Source organism: Xenopus tropicalis, chromosome 7 (assembly GCF_000004195.4).
Source record: "Xenopus tropicalis strain Nigerian chromosome 7, UCB_Xtro_10.0, whole genome shotgun sequence".
Classification (NCBI taxonomy): domain Eukaryota; kingdom Metazoa; phylum Chordata; class Amphibia; order Anura; family Pipidae; genus Xenopus; species Xenopus tropicalis.
Window position 1 is genome coordinate 68513976 of NC_030683.2, and position 15657 is coordinate 68529632.

Here is a 15657-nt window from a genome sequence, read left to right on the forward strand (position 1 = left end):
AAAACATTTGCTTTAATAAAAACTCAAGTTAGTGTAAATCTTACTGTGTAAAATCATCATTGCAATTATTTATAAAATTGCTCTGCATATCAGAAATAAAATAAATTGGCAGGATTGAAAAAAATCAAGGCCAATAAATACAAATGATAAACACAATCATCAAGTGTTCGATTTCATTACAATGGAAAACAGGCTTTCTTGGCAAGTGTAGGCTCTCAAAAGCTCATTTCTAGAGAGTAAACAGTAATGTACAACATTTTACTGGCATCCTAATAAGACAAAAATATAGGAACTGAACACAGAAGCTAATGATATAATCTATGACCCCATTTTGTAAAATGACTGAAATTATCCAGTAAGTTGAAAAATGTGTGCATCGAGTTGGAAAGCTTTTCAAGCAGGACAAATTATTTAGCATTTTTAAGGATTTGGTGTACATTTAATATCACATCAATTGGATAAAAACATCACTTTTTTACCCAAAACATTGCGTAAAACAAGCATTGTTTTCCTTTCAAAGCAGCTTTTTCTTGGTGAGCTGCTTCTTTCTTCTTCTTAGTGAAACCCGTGATAATGGTCCCCAATATATTTGTACTGGTGAATCTCAGAAGAACTGTTGAATTCTGCTGCCATTTGTCACAAAAAAAATCACCTACAGTGGCTACATATATAATTGTCGGGAAAATAGTAGTAGTAGTAAAAGAAAGCAGTGTGCAAAGTGCTAGAACAAGCTTCAATTTGCCATTGGATTGCATTTTGGCCTTCATTGTGCCCTTTTTGTATTGCCACAAGCTCTGCACACAGCTTTGACCTGCTGCTTGACTTACAAATACAGCACTAGCTGTGTTAGTCAGTACTGTATTGTTGAGGGGTGGTAGAGGGAAGACACCTAAGTGTCCCCCATCCACCCCCTAAATTGTGTGTCATTCAGATGCCCAAGTTATGGAGTGGCTGGAGTTGTTGCCCTATCCTGGACCCATGTTGATGGGCTGCTGTAAGAGAGGGTCATAATAGTGTGGCCATTCATATGAAAATGTCTGTAAAAAAAAATAAAAAGAGGGGGACTGTATACCATAAATGACTGTGGGTTTTTTCTGTTTTCAACATTTATCCAGTGAAGAGGACTTTGACTGAACATACATTTTGCAGTCTGGTAGGCTGTGAGATAAGGAGCAGCTTATTATACAGAAGCTTTTCAGTGGACTGCTGATTTTTTTTGATTGGGCTAATTAATAACAGTATTGGCACAAAATATGTTTACATTCTACTCTCAAGCCTTATGTTTAAATGACATTTTATATCTCTGACATAATCAAATTGTTACATTTAATAGCTATTTCAATCCCATCAACTTCAAAAGCTCAAAACACACTGGGGGTGATAACATTTACAACTGGGACACAGATGCAGAAAGGGTAAAAACTAATCTGTTCTATAGCTTGTAAATATCTGTAGCTTGTAAATATTGGCATATTGGTATTTACAGTTGCTAAATAAAGAGTTATGTGGTAGTTGTGTGGCCTTCACACATGCAGCAAGTTCATTGTACATTGGAAATATAGTTTTCATAGCATGCTTTTGTGAAAAGATGTCCTAGGAAGTTGTAGAAATTGATAAATGCACCCAAATGTATAAATTTTTTTGTATGAGGTATTTCTTGTAAGGCTATGCAATGCTGCACATCAGTAAATGTAACAACTTTGTTTAACTAACATTGGAAGGTATTTCTAGGATATCTTTAAATAATTAAAAGAAAAAAAATCCCTAAAACATATTAATCTACCATTGTGCCCATTTTAGGAAAAGACTTGTAGCCAAATGACAAAAGCTACATATAGAGCTTTTTAATTGCACTTAGGACAGATGTGGAATGAAACTGCAAGATCCGCAATTTGAAATTGTCATAAAAATAATTGATAATGGTAGGATTTCAGAATTATTGCACTATTCTTGAAACTATTAATTCAAAGAAACCTGATTAGCATGTGCCATGTTCATAAAAAGCTATTTAATAACTCTGTGTCCAGTGATGGGGACAATGAGAACAAGAGTAATACTTAATGTAACTGTCTCCCTATATATTATTAATTACTGTAGATTCTTCTATATTTTAAATGGGAAAAGATTCCAAAAGAAGGTTTTTATATTGGGGGCATTTCTTGCAAAGTACAGCCTTTGATGGCTTTTAAAGTAACTGCCTAAATAAAAGATATAGCAATATCTGAAATACCATCTTTGTGGCAAGGTTCATGAGCATGAGTCACCAGAAGAGTTTCAGCCTATCTTACTGAAAGTTTCTCAATCTCTGATTGATGGATGTAATGCAGTTTTATCATAGGAAAAGCCATCACTAGTGATGAATTTGCAGTGAAATTCAGCACTTTGCCATTGGCAATATATTTTGCAAAACTGCTGCAAAATTTTGCCATGAAAAATTTGTGGTTGCTTGAAAAAAGATATAAAAAAAGGGGGGGTCACATCAAAAAGAGCACTGATGCATCAAAAAAAGGTGTCGGCGTGTAAAAAAGTCACGCGGTACCCTCATTTCACGAATTTTTGGCCATTTCGCATATTTTTCTGCAGTTTCACTAATTATTTTGTCGATGGACCAGATTCACTCATCACTAGCTATCACTTGATATTCTCCTGGTGGTGGGTAAAGACAGTCTTGTATACTGTTCTAGAATCTCACATAAACACCTCTTTGGGTTAAGATATAAAGATACATTCTTTGTTTTTGTTTAAATCAGCATTAATCTATGTATTGGCCATACTGCATGTGTCCATAATCATTTGGCATTGTAAATACTTCCATGAATACCAATTTTTTTTTTTGTAAAAAAAAAAACCCTACAATAAAAAAAAAACACTCATGGTATCTTAATGGCAGATATATCTTGCCACCTTGGATAATGATGAGTGAAACTGCCCCATTGACAAGTTTGCAAAACAAGAGTTGCAAAATGCATTAAAGTTAGAAAGCTGAAATATTACTATATTTAAGTAATCAGTATAAACCAGCAGAATACATCTTTGTAGTATTCTTTTCAGACCATAGTATTGCTTTATGTGTTCATACAAACTGATATTTATAGTGAACTAAACAGAGTTGTTCATCTGTGTCCTTTGCATGGACACACGACAGGGAAAAATGCTTTATTATCTACAGCTGTCTCTGTCTGAAAATCTATTTAATGCACAGCAAAAAGGTGACCAGCCCGGGGTACAAGCGCTTATAGTCACTTGGGGGTGCCTAACATTTTGGCACCCCCAAGTGACTTAGCCTTTCCTTCTCCTTTAAGTATTTATTAACAACAGATAGGAACCCCAATGGTAAGTCATCATTAAAACAATTCCTTTACAAAAAATAAGAATAGACTATACAGGTGTGATGGCCAAGAAAACCAATATAACATAATGTAGACCCAGACATTTAAAGTGATTCCGACACTAAAAACTACTCTTCAAAATATGTACATAAAAAAAGTTGCCTATAGGTCATGTTGTTTATTTTTTCCTGATAGGACTGCTTTTGTAAGTAATTTATACTTGAAGTTCCTAAACCTGACTGTCCCTTCCCAACCTGTCAGTTATAGCTTGTAATGCTAATGGACTATTGCAGAAAAAAAATATGGCAGCCCCCTCATATAGGAACATTGGGGATCAGATAGCATTGGGCGGATGTAAAAAAAAAGGTTTAATGTCTGGTGTCTGTATCTCTTTACGTATAATATACTTTTTCAAAATCGTAATTTATTTATGGCTGTCTATAATGTACTTGTATTTTTAAGGGGGTGGGGGGAATACATCTAAGAATGTACTTTTCTTATGGCAATTCCAATACCTTTTTTTCTATTTTTTTTTTTTATTTGCCTTTCTATTCGACTTCTCTATAACCTGAAATGTAAAATATTATCTTGTTGTGGGGGCAACCAGAAAGCAGACTCAGTATCAGGCTAGATTTTTCATTGTTATAATATGCTATTAGTTAGCCTTCTATGCTGGTCCTATGCATGTAGGCATAAAGAAGAAAATTCAGAGAGAAAATGATTATGCGGTAGGTATATGCCTTTACACCGGCTTAAGCTGTATTTGTTTTATACTGACTCATATTCTAGTGATTGACCTGTTCTGCAAGAGAACAAGGACGTTGCTTTTTAACTGGGGTAAGTGCAAGGAGTAGAAATAGTTTATTTAACGATAGTTTGGTTTCAGTCACTAGATGGTGCTGCTAAGAAGGGGATCCCACTGAGGAGGTTTTAAAGCAGGTAGACCAGTTATTCAAGCAGTTATGGCTTCAACAATGAGTAAGGAAAGGGCCAGTGCTAGAGAAAGAGGGAACTAGTAGGGTATAGTACCTCAACATAAGGCTGACCCCTGTGCTTGGAGCCTGTATAGGACAGAGTCCCTTGTCTGGAGAGAGAGGCAGGGAGGTAGGCAACAAGAATGCCTGGTGGGCTTTCAACCCTGTTTCTGTTTTAATGTTGATAACTGTGGGACTTGTACAATAAAATGTGTTCTTGTGCTCATCTGCAAAATTGTGTGGCTCTACAGTTTACTGTCCTCTCAGTGTGCAACTACAAGTTCCTTCTCTGTATGCATAGTGGTGTGTACCCTAAAGGGTTGATTTGGCCAGTGATTAAACTGTAAAAGATATTTGGGCTTGTCATTACAGGCCACATATTAACACTTTTTATTGAACAAGATTGTTGCTTTTAAGACGTCTGGTGTGTGCTATTTATGTTATCTTTAGTGAGTCAGTGCCAGCATGTGATTTTTGTGCGAAAAGATTAAAGCGATGAAGTTCCACATTTACACAGGAAAGCCGAGTGGGAGGCAAAGATGAACAAACTAGTAAAAAGGTGCATCATGATATAAATATGTTATAAGCTCTCTGCACTGCAGTCATTTTCCAAATTCCTGTTGCTCTTGCAAACAGTAATAAAATCCACTAAGGTGTTAGAAATAACAGACTGAGGGTACACATATCTGCAATCAAATATGCTGTTTTATTATTTACATTATACTGTAGTAATATATATATACATATATTTCTTCACAACTTACATTACAGTTGAAGTGGTTAAAAAATATACATAGAAGGCAGAACATACACCAACCTTATAGTCTTACGCACATCTAACCCTAATCAATACAAATAATACATGGAGCTCTTCAAGAGAGAGAACAGTCATCCTAGGTAGTTGGACACATATTTTCCAGTGACTGTGTTACTGATGGCTTGGTCTAAGAAGACCATACTCCAACTGTTCATGTGCAATCTTCTAGAAAATAAAATAACAATAAAAAAATGTTCCTTTTATTTAATTGCATGAATAAATAAATGCATCTCTGTGATGACTTTTGCTTCACCCTGTGTAATGGATATCGGAGTCTCTCAAAATTGAACGGTAAGAAATCTGCTATAGCTGTGAATGCTGAGGAACTAGGGGCTTTGCGCAGAAAGCTCATATTCTAGACAATAAGCACAGTTTGCAGTGCCTATTATTTTATGAGAAATAGCAATGTGAAGTCTGTAGATGAAGGATCAGGAGAAAAGAGATGGTTTTTTCCCCCCTGATAGTAGCAGAGCTGTTTGAAAGACAGCACCATACGTCTTGTTGACAGAGCTGAACACTGAGCAATAACCACACATATTCTATTACTGAAAGAGCTAGCAGTGAATTATCATATGGAGATACAAAAGTAATACGGGTAACAATATAAACAGAAATGTTAGCAGACTGAGGAGGTCTGACTTTCCTGACACAGGTAAATGCTGAGCAATAACTGTGAAATTTCTGTTGCTGAATGAGCTGGCAGTGAATTGTATTATGGATGTACACAAGCGATACAGGAAACAATATAAACAGAACTGCTTTCTGGCTGAGGAGGCCTGACTTCCTTAAAAACCTCTAGAGTATTGAACAATAACAGTGCAATTTTTGTTATTTATAGATGTAAAAGTGGATTATCAGACAGCAATGCACAATTAATGCCAAAACCAATATATATATGATACAGACAATCCTTAGCATTTCATCTATTCTATATTAGAAATCCTCATAGTTCCTCAGTTTAGCTGAGCTAATAAGATAGATTTGGAATTTGAGCCAATTTGCACCAGCTGGAGTGCTGACCATTGACTTTCTCAATGGGAGTGGAGCCACCCAGTGGCAGGCATGTACAGCTTTTGGGCTTTTTTAAAAAAATGCAGGCCTAGAATGCACAAATACCATACCTGTTCCTGGAGCCATCATTGGTTCAGCTATACTACAACTGCAGTGAATACAGGCCTTACAAAAAAATTTGCTGAACAGACTAAATGGGTTGAGATGGCTTGGCTCTGCTCTACTGGCCAGTAACCAATCAATGATAAACTTACTTTAGCCATGTGCGGGTAAAATGATCAAAGTTAAAAATTGTTTGGTCCCCATAGATTACTGGCCAGGTGTAAATGTACCCAGTAAATGAGCCCAAGCAGTAAGTCTAACTACACTGCAAAATTACTTCTTCATAGGACAGGGTTAACTGTTATAATTATCACCTGGTGCATTTTTACCTATATAATTAGTATCATATTTATTGCTCATGATCCCTTATAATTAATGCCATTTTCTTCAAATGATCACGCTTGAAACATGGTCACGCTAATTTAACCTTCTCGCTGCCAAGTATTCTGTGGGGCAAAGAAGTCAGAAATGTATTTATTATCTTGTTGGTTGCTTGACCTGGTATATAGAGAAGTAATTCAAGAGCTGGAAAGAGAGATGAAGTATATTAAGTCACCATAGATTAATTTTCTGCCTTGATTCACATTTCCGTATAAAGAGTAGAGGCTATTAAATGGTGCTGAAAGTTCAGTTCTTAAACACAAACCACAATTTTCCAGATATCTCTAATTAAAAAACAATTTGCCTATTACACTTTATCTAATTGCTTTCAGTTGTGCAGTGAAAAACTTAACCTGTTGCTTACAACAATTATCATGATAGATATCAATATGTAATCCATCTCTAAATTAAAGGGGTTTGGGAATACATTACCCCATGAAAAATAATAAAGTATATTGGAAGCCACCTAGATTACCATTAGAGGTATAAAGAAATTCAACCTATAGATCTTTACATCATATTTTGCAGCTTTCATGCTGACTAAAGTATGACTGCATATAATGAAAGCGTTTGGCTTAGGGCCGTAGGGCTAATAGATTGCATTAGCACAATTTCGCCCACGCAAGGTGAGCATATCGAGGGAAAGATTCACTTGTTTGGTGACCTAGCCAAAGGAGCAAATCTTACTGTGTATGGTCACCTTTATTTATGAAGCAAGGTTCAGTAGGGTAGCTTTTAAAAAAAAAAACTGCACTATATCAGTGAGGGCCATTTATAAACACTGGACAAATTTGCACCTGAGCAGTAACCCATGCAACCAATCAGATGTCTGTTTTCATTGTTCTACCTGCAACTGGCTTAGAGAATTTAATCACTGATTGGTTGCTGTGAGTTACTGCACATGTGCAAATTTGTGTTTATAAATAAGCCCCACTCTCTTACATAAAGAAAGCTTGCTTACTGAAGAACATACATGACTCTTTTATCTCCTTCTGAAGTCTGCATTTGATGTAAAATACTGGTTCTCATCTGTGTTTTCTAGGTCATGAGTGATTTATTGCACTGCTGTAGTCTATTTGTGTTTTGGTTTTATAAGCTAATTAGAATACAATGAATTTAAATATGTTTAATTAGTAACAGCTAAGTGCTAGATATGTGACACCTTTCCCAGAGGAATTTGAAGTATATACAAATTGTAAACTTGATCAAATGTATTCACTCTTTTATCACTTGCAAATGTTCAGTGTCTTCACTCATTTGTTGTCGCAGAATGGTTTTGCATGCTAATGTGTGTCACTGGCAAAGCAGACCATATGCAAAGGATATAAATGTGAAGATTGATGGATACTACATACGAGAGATGCAATTTTGAATTGCTTCAAATGTATGACATAAAAGTAGGTAAACTAATTTCCTTGTAAACTTCTCCAGTCAGGGTTTGAGATTTAGGCTCGTTTATCAACACTGGGCAGTAACCCATAGCATCCAGTCAGTAAGTAATTTTTGGCCAGCTGCAGGTTGAACAGTGAAGACAAACATTAGATAGTTAACAATAAATAGTGCAAATTTGCCCACTAGTGAAATCTAATACTTATTACAAAAGTTATTCTATGCAATGAAGAAGGGCTCATGTCCTAAATGTAAAAAAATCAGTCAGCCGTTTTAACCCACATTGCTTCCAGCATAACTGTGCCCATTGCAGTCAGAATAGAAGAGCAAAGATTTATGCTAGTTAAAAAAAATGCACATAAAGGGAAGGGCATATGGGTAGGACCTGGAAACACTTTCTACAACTGCGTGCAGTGAGGCAAAGATGAACACTTATAGGCCCAGTATTAAAAGGGAGATCCAAAGTTCCCACCTAGTGTGTACAGGTACAGGGTTACTTAGATGCACCAAATTAGACAATCTGGCACAGCACTAGCATGAATGAGCACAAAAAAGGCAAATGCACATTGTATATAGCATTTTCATAAATACAATTCTTTACTCATTATAGCATCTACCACTTCACCTTCTAATCATTTTATTGATTTCTATGTGACCATGTGGTATGCAACTGTTCTCTGTGACTTGTGTATTTTATATTTATTCTCTTCAAATAGAATCACATGACAAACCTAGCTGCAGCTACTGTACATACTGGCTGACTTACAGCAAAAATCAAATCTAAAACTTTATTATTATTATAATTATTATTATTATTCATTATAGCAACTAAAAAGATTATAAACCAAACAGAATTGCTTTGCCACCAGCATACGGTAGGTTAATGCAGTGTTGTTGCAATGAAAAAAAAAAGATATGTTATTATTACAGAGTAAATGTAAATTAGTAAAAAAAATAAGAATTGTTTTGCTTAAACAGGACTCTATGAAAAATGCTTTTTAAATTTTAGAGCATTCTGTATAATCGGTTACTGGATAATTGATTCCAAACCTTTATGGTTGGCTAAAAGTGTTAGTGTCGAGGTTGGTAATAAAAAACGTGCTTTAAAAGCATTTAAGTTAGCTGGGACAGCAAAAACTTTCATCAGGTACAAGGAAGCAAATAAAGCATGCAAAAAAGCTAAAAATAAAATAGAAATGGAAAGGGGTATAGGAGTAAAATGAATTATTTTTTTTAAATACAGTATGTACAGTAAATAGTAAAAAATGAAACAAGAAGGGGTGGGAACCTTATTATCACTCGGGGGGGGGGGGGTAAGTTGGTTGATGAAAACAGGGAAAAAGCAGAAATTTTGAACTCTTATTTTTCATCTGTTAATACAACTGAGGAGCCAGCTAATGAAGGCTTCCCTTTTAATATACCCAATTCTAGTAATATAACTACTGTTACATGGGTCACTCAAGGAAATTCAAAGAGACTTGAACATGTAAAGGTTAACAAAGGTCCAGGACTGGATGGTATTCATCCCAGGCTATTAATTGAGCTTAGCGCTGTGATTGCCAAGCCTCTTCACTTAATTTTTCAGGATTCATTGAGGTCTGGCATGGTGCAGAGAGACTGGAGAATTGCTAATGTGGTGCCGTTAATTAAAAAAGAATACCCATTCTCAGCCTGAAAACTATAGGCCTGTTAGTCTGACATCAGTAGTTGGAAAACTTTTGGAAGGGTTGGTAAGGGATAGGGTACTTGAATACATTGCAAATCACAAAACTATAAGTTTGTACCAGTATGGTTTTATGCATAACAGATCTCGCCAGACTAATTTAATCGCCTTTTATGAGGAGCTGAGCGGGAACCTCGATGCTGGAATGGCAGTGGATGTCATCTACTTGGACTTTGCTAAAGCATTTGATACTGTACCTCACAGAAAGTTAATGATAAAATTGAGGAGTATTGGCCTAGAACATAATATTTGTACTTAGAAAACTGGCTGAAGGATAGGTTACAAAGAGTGGTGGTAAATGGAACATTTTCTAATTGAGCCAGTGTGGTTAGTGGAGTACCGCAGGGGTCAGTCCTTGGTCCTTTGCTTTTTAACTTGTTTATTGATGACCTGGAGGTGGACATAGAAAGTACTGTTTCTATTTTTACTAGTAGTGCAAAACTATAAATTCCATGCAGGATGCATGGAGGGATTTGACAAAATTGGAAAACTGGACAGCAAAATGGAAAATGGGGTTCAATGTTCAAAGTTATGCATTTTGGTAGAAATAATATAAATGTGAGTTATCTACTAAATGGTAGTGTGTTAATCATTAATTGAAAAGGATCTGGGGATTTTTGTAGATAACAAGTTGTCTTATTCCAGGCAGTGTCATTCTGTGGCTACTAATGCAAATAAAGTTCTGTCTTGTATAAAAAAGGGCATTGACTCAAGGGATGAAAACATAATTTTGCCCCTTTAAAGGTCTCTGTTAAGGCCTCACCTTGAGTATGCAGTGCAGTTTTGGGCTCCACTCCTTAAGAAGGATATTAATGAGCTAAAGAGAGTGCAGAGACTGCAACTATATTGGTAAAGGGGATGAAAGATTTAAGCTATGAGGTTAGACTGTCAAGGTTGGGGTTGTTTTCTCTGGAAAAAAGGCACTTGTGAGGGGACATGATTACTCTGTACAAGGACATTAGAGGGGATTATAGGCAGATAGGGGATGTTCTTTTTTCCCATAAAAACGATCAACGCACCAGTGGCCACCCCTTTAGATTGGAGCAACAGAACTTTCATTTGAAGCAGTGTAGGTCGTTTTTAACAGTGAGGGAAGTGAGGTTTGGGAATGCCCTTCCTAGTGATGTTGTAATGGCAGATTCTGTTAATGCCTTTAAGAGGGGTCTGGATAACTTTGTAACTATAGGCCCTTATGTCTCACATTCCAATTCCACTTATATGGAAAATATCAGGTCCCAAGCATGCTGGATAATAGATCCAATATGCACACTTGATACATGTGTTTGATTTCCATGTAGACTATGGTGCATATTTATATAGCTGTGTACTGTATTTACAGTATCAAACTCCATTGTATTCCTTACATGTTAATTAAAACTATGTAAATTGTAATGGGATTGTGGAGACAATGTATTTGTTCAGGTGTACGTATTTTGTAGTGCCAGACTAACAGTGTAAATTATATCATTATTTTATATCACCTCAGACCTGGCCTAAACCATAGAAGTCAATGAGAAAAACTCTGGGTGCAAAGAAATCTTGGCTTGAAAATTGGTGTAAAAAGCTGTGTAATAAGCACTGGCACGCAGTGTCACTTTTTATGTTGCTATTTTCTAGCCAACACTTCTTGTTATGCCAGAATTTTACACTCAGCTACACATTCTCATAAAGTCATTACACAGCTTTAAAAATACACACAATTTTAACCAGAAAGTATCATGGAATAAATAGTAAAAAGTGTTTATCCCATTAATAAAAAGAATCCAACAATTCAGCCACATCATGTTATGCACACGTACAAACATTTATTCAAGTTAACATACATAAAAATAAATACAAAATTGTCAAACACAGCTGCTGTATATTTCAAATGCCTTTAAGTAAGCGGTCATGAAAATGAACTACCTCCTTCATGAAGCAATGTTCTGGGCTGGATACCAGCCACCTTGTATAATTGATCTCAACAGAGCATTAAAATGAGATACAGCTTTTGTCTGAATCTTTACAGGAAACTATCATTAAATTTTCATAATCAGTTTTACAGTTAAATGCAATCTTTAAGGGCAAGTATCACAAAGCAAACAATTTAATAACCAGTAGTGAAATGGATAGTGCTATGTAGGTTGAAAGCACAGATGAATTCAGTGCCATCTTTTTTTATTTGTAGTTCACTGCATGTTTCACACCCATCCTGACATAAATACAGTATATGCAATAATAATGCAATTTCAATTACTTGTTTGGATAAAGCAACCCCCACTTTCCAATAGACATTGTTACAATTATTCTTTATTTGTATAGTGACAATGTAATATGCCACACTATGCTAAGGTGCTTACCATATCAATAAAACCTAAGCATTCGAAGTAATAGGTCAAATCCTCATAGCAAGTTTTGAAACCAAAGCAAGCTCATCCTAGCATGAGGAGAACACAAAAACTACATACTTTCTTCTACCTTAATTTCAGTGTTGTTTATCCTTTGTCTAGGGGGCTATAATCAGGTTTTGTTCTAGTGGGTTCATCAACATCAATATTGATTGAAGTCACTTTCCTGGAAGTGCAAATTCAATTCATCTGCAGTAGAATAAGACCTGATTCAATATTTGGCACAAAAAAATTGCAACTATTTATTGATCGACAGGAATTGATCTTTCCAAAACATTCATTGATTAATGCCCCAAAATTACCTTTGGTAACAAAAAAAAATGCTCATAGAGAAGGGTAAGTAATAATTATATACAATTCACAGAGATTGTTCATCATTTTCATCAGCCCCCCCCCCCCCCCCCATATGAAATGAAAGGCCCAGGAGCTGTAACCCATAGCAACCAATACGAATTTAGCTTTTAAAGAGTTGACCAGTAAATGTTCCCTGCTGATTGGTTGCTATGGGTTACTGCACCTGGGCTGACTCACTTTTTTTTTACATAACCCCATGCAGATCGTGCACTAATTGAAATTAAAAGCAGAACTCCAGTTTAGTAATGCAAGAAATTATAGCAACTGTTGGGCAATTAATTAAAATATCAGGTGTATAAGAAATTAACATCCTGTAGAATGCAGGCCAGTAACTCTAATAACGTACCACTGAAGCATTTCTATATTTATGTACAACCATTGTGAAGATAGAAAACATTTAAAGTAATGCTAATTTAATAGTAGAAGAACTACAGTATTTATATGGAACAGTTATAGCAAAAATACATTTCCTGGAAAAAAAATCTGTTTCCATTTATATATTGAGGGGTTACAAATTGATTATAAAGAATTGTTCTCAATACCTGCCAACACACCACTTTGAATAGGGACATTTCTGAAAAATATATTGTGCCGGCTGTGCTGAAATCTCAGCAGTCCCATATCAGGTTACATTAGATGTAGATCATTATTCTCCCTCAATTAATGGAAATGTTGAAAGGAATACACCTGGTATGAGGCTACTGAGATTTCAGCGTAGGTCTGCACATTTTTCAAATGCTTCCCTATTTTAAGTGGCTGGCAGGAAGAGGCTGGAGAGGAATGATGCTGCCCTTGGCCTTTTAAAAACCACCAAATAATGGGTCAATAGATAATTAAAAGCAAGACTGAGCCATAGGTAATCAAAGGTATCTGTTAATAAAACAAAATACATTTCACTTAAAAATTTAATTTTTGATTGTTGAGATCAATAAACCTAATCAGTAGCCACCAGAAAGGATAGGCAGCATAATCCTCTCATTCTAAAAGACAGACAAATAGTGATGAGTGAATCTGTCCCTTTTTGCTTTGCCGTAAAATTAGCGAAAGGGCAAGAAAATTCACAGATCAGCAAAAAATTCATGAAACAGCAAAAAATTCGCAAAACGCATATGCCGCACTTCTATTTTTTATCACCCGTGTTTTTTGACACGACCGCGCTCAATTTTGATGCGACCGCACCTTTTTTTGACACAACCATTCCCTTTTTGCCGTTTCTTTAACGTGCCTGCGCCTAATTTGATGCGCAACAAAAACATTTCCGCACAATGAATTTTTCTGCGGCAAATTTACACAGAAGATTTGCGAAACAATTCGCCAATGGCGAAATGCAGAAATTCACTGCGAATCCATGCCTGCTGAAAAAATTTGCTCATCACTACAGACAAAGTATGTTTTTAGGAAAAATTCTCCCTTAACATAGTTGAAAAATGTCTCTCTAGCAAACTGTAGGTGTGAATAAAAATGCATAAGGTTTCTAAACAACTTTTTTTTCTAGACTAAAACCAAACATGATATAAGAAAATAAACTCATAACATAACTGCATGAAACTGAGCCCCTTCAAAAAATTATTTGGAGGGCTCAGGTCAGTTTTGCTAATAATTTAGTGCAGTTTACAAAAGAATTTTGATTGTTTTGTCGTTTGTTTTTGGCCTTGAAAGTTGCATAAACTCAACATAGTATAAATCCGAATTAAACTTGATAATTGCTGTATTTATAAAATGTCACGATAATGCTTGAATCTTTGTACGAAAATTTCGAGTTTACATTTGAAAATCCTGAATTTTAGAGCTGAAAGTATTGTTAAAACTTGAAAAATTTGAGCTTAGATGGACATTCATTTCCATGAGTCCTCTTTATTTTTCCCCAAACAGGAATTGCTCCGGCAGCCATTTTAGGAAAATAATAATGTGTTTAAGTTTTACTTGAAACTGGGTGAAATAAAAAACAATAATGGGATTAATTTCTAGAAAACAATAAGGGGATTAATTTCCCCTTGAAGCTGAGTGAAACTGAAAACAATAAGGGGGGTTAACTTCCCCTTGAAGATTGGTGAAACTGAAAACAATGAGGGGATTATTTTTCATTGAAAGTTCAAGGACAGGCTGTCACTAACTGTTCTATTCTAAGCCTCCGTAGGACTCAATGGTACTCAACAGATCAAACCTGACTATTAATATAGTGATGTATAGTTAACTAAACATCAATAAATCACAATTTATGGGAGTTATTTTCAAAAAAACTAAAATTTTTCGGGGAACAATAATTGAGTTCTGGTGAAAACCCATTAGTAAATCTTAGAATTATATAAAAGTAAGAAAATATTAGACTTTATATCAAAATTGCATTTTATTTTTCATAAAATGCAAGCAATTTTACTTTGCATTTTTTATTTCTCAAAATAATTTCCTGTGTGAGTGTGAGGCTGGATTGCTAGGTTTTTTCTGACCTTAATGAATGAATGAATTATTTTTTATTTGCCTTCCTTTCAATCAAACTATAGGGGGGTTTTACAAAGGCTGAACATGATGGATTTATTCATTCTTTTCCTCAATAACTGTGTTAGTATGTTAATTTAGCTGTTAACATTTTTTTTTCAATCTTTTCAAACATAGTAGATCTCATTAGAGTGTTTCATGCTACGCTAAGGTTAAAGGAAACTCCCTGGATATATGATCAGGCCATTTAGCTGTTTCCCTAAAGATGTAACTTAATTTAATTTTTATAGTAGGGAAAGCTAATCAAAAAGTAACTACTTCACACATTCTAAACTATGCTATTGTTTGGCCTCATATTATTTGAATAAAAGTTTTCTAAGATCATCATTTTATGCCCTGACAGTCGAAAAAGATGTTTCTATCTTTTGGGACAGATTATGAAATCTGAAGACTGGAAGATGATTTTTTTTAAAATTTAGATTTCATGGCTTCTCCGCTTCTTGTTAATGATTTGTTAATAATGTACTTACCTGCTGTTTCTTGAATAAAAATATATTCATCATTATTTGCGAGGTATTCTAGCGCTCACATCCTGCATTCCACTCTGTACTGTATGTATGCTGTAATCATCTGACTCCAGATTACTGTATTTAAGAATTAGGAGCTCTACTTGTCTGCTGATTAAAATAACAGCTTCACACAGTGCTGCTTTTAACTCAAGATGGCAGCTATAATAATCAGATCCTACACTAGA

The 15657-nt window shown here is 35.3% G+C and overlaps 1 protein-coding gene across 2 annotated transcripts in view; it reads left to right on the forward strand.

Annotated features, from left to right (window-relative positions):
* The window catches only part of opcml (opioid binding protein/cell adhesion molecule-like), a 575316-nt gene that overhangs the window by 521626 nt on the left and 38033 nt on the right, over positions 1 to 15657 (forward strand).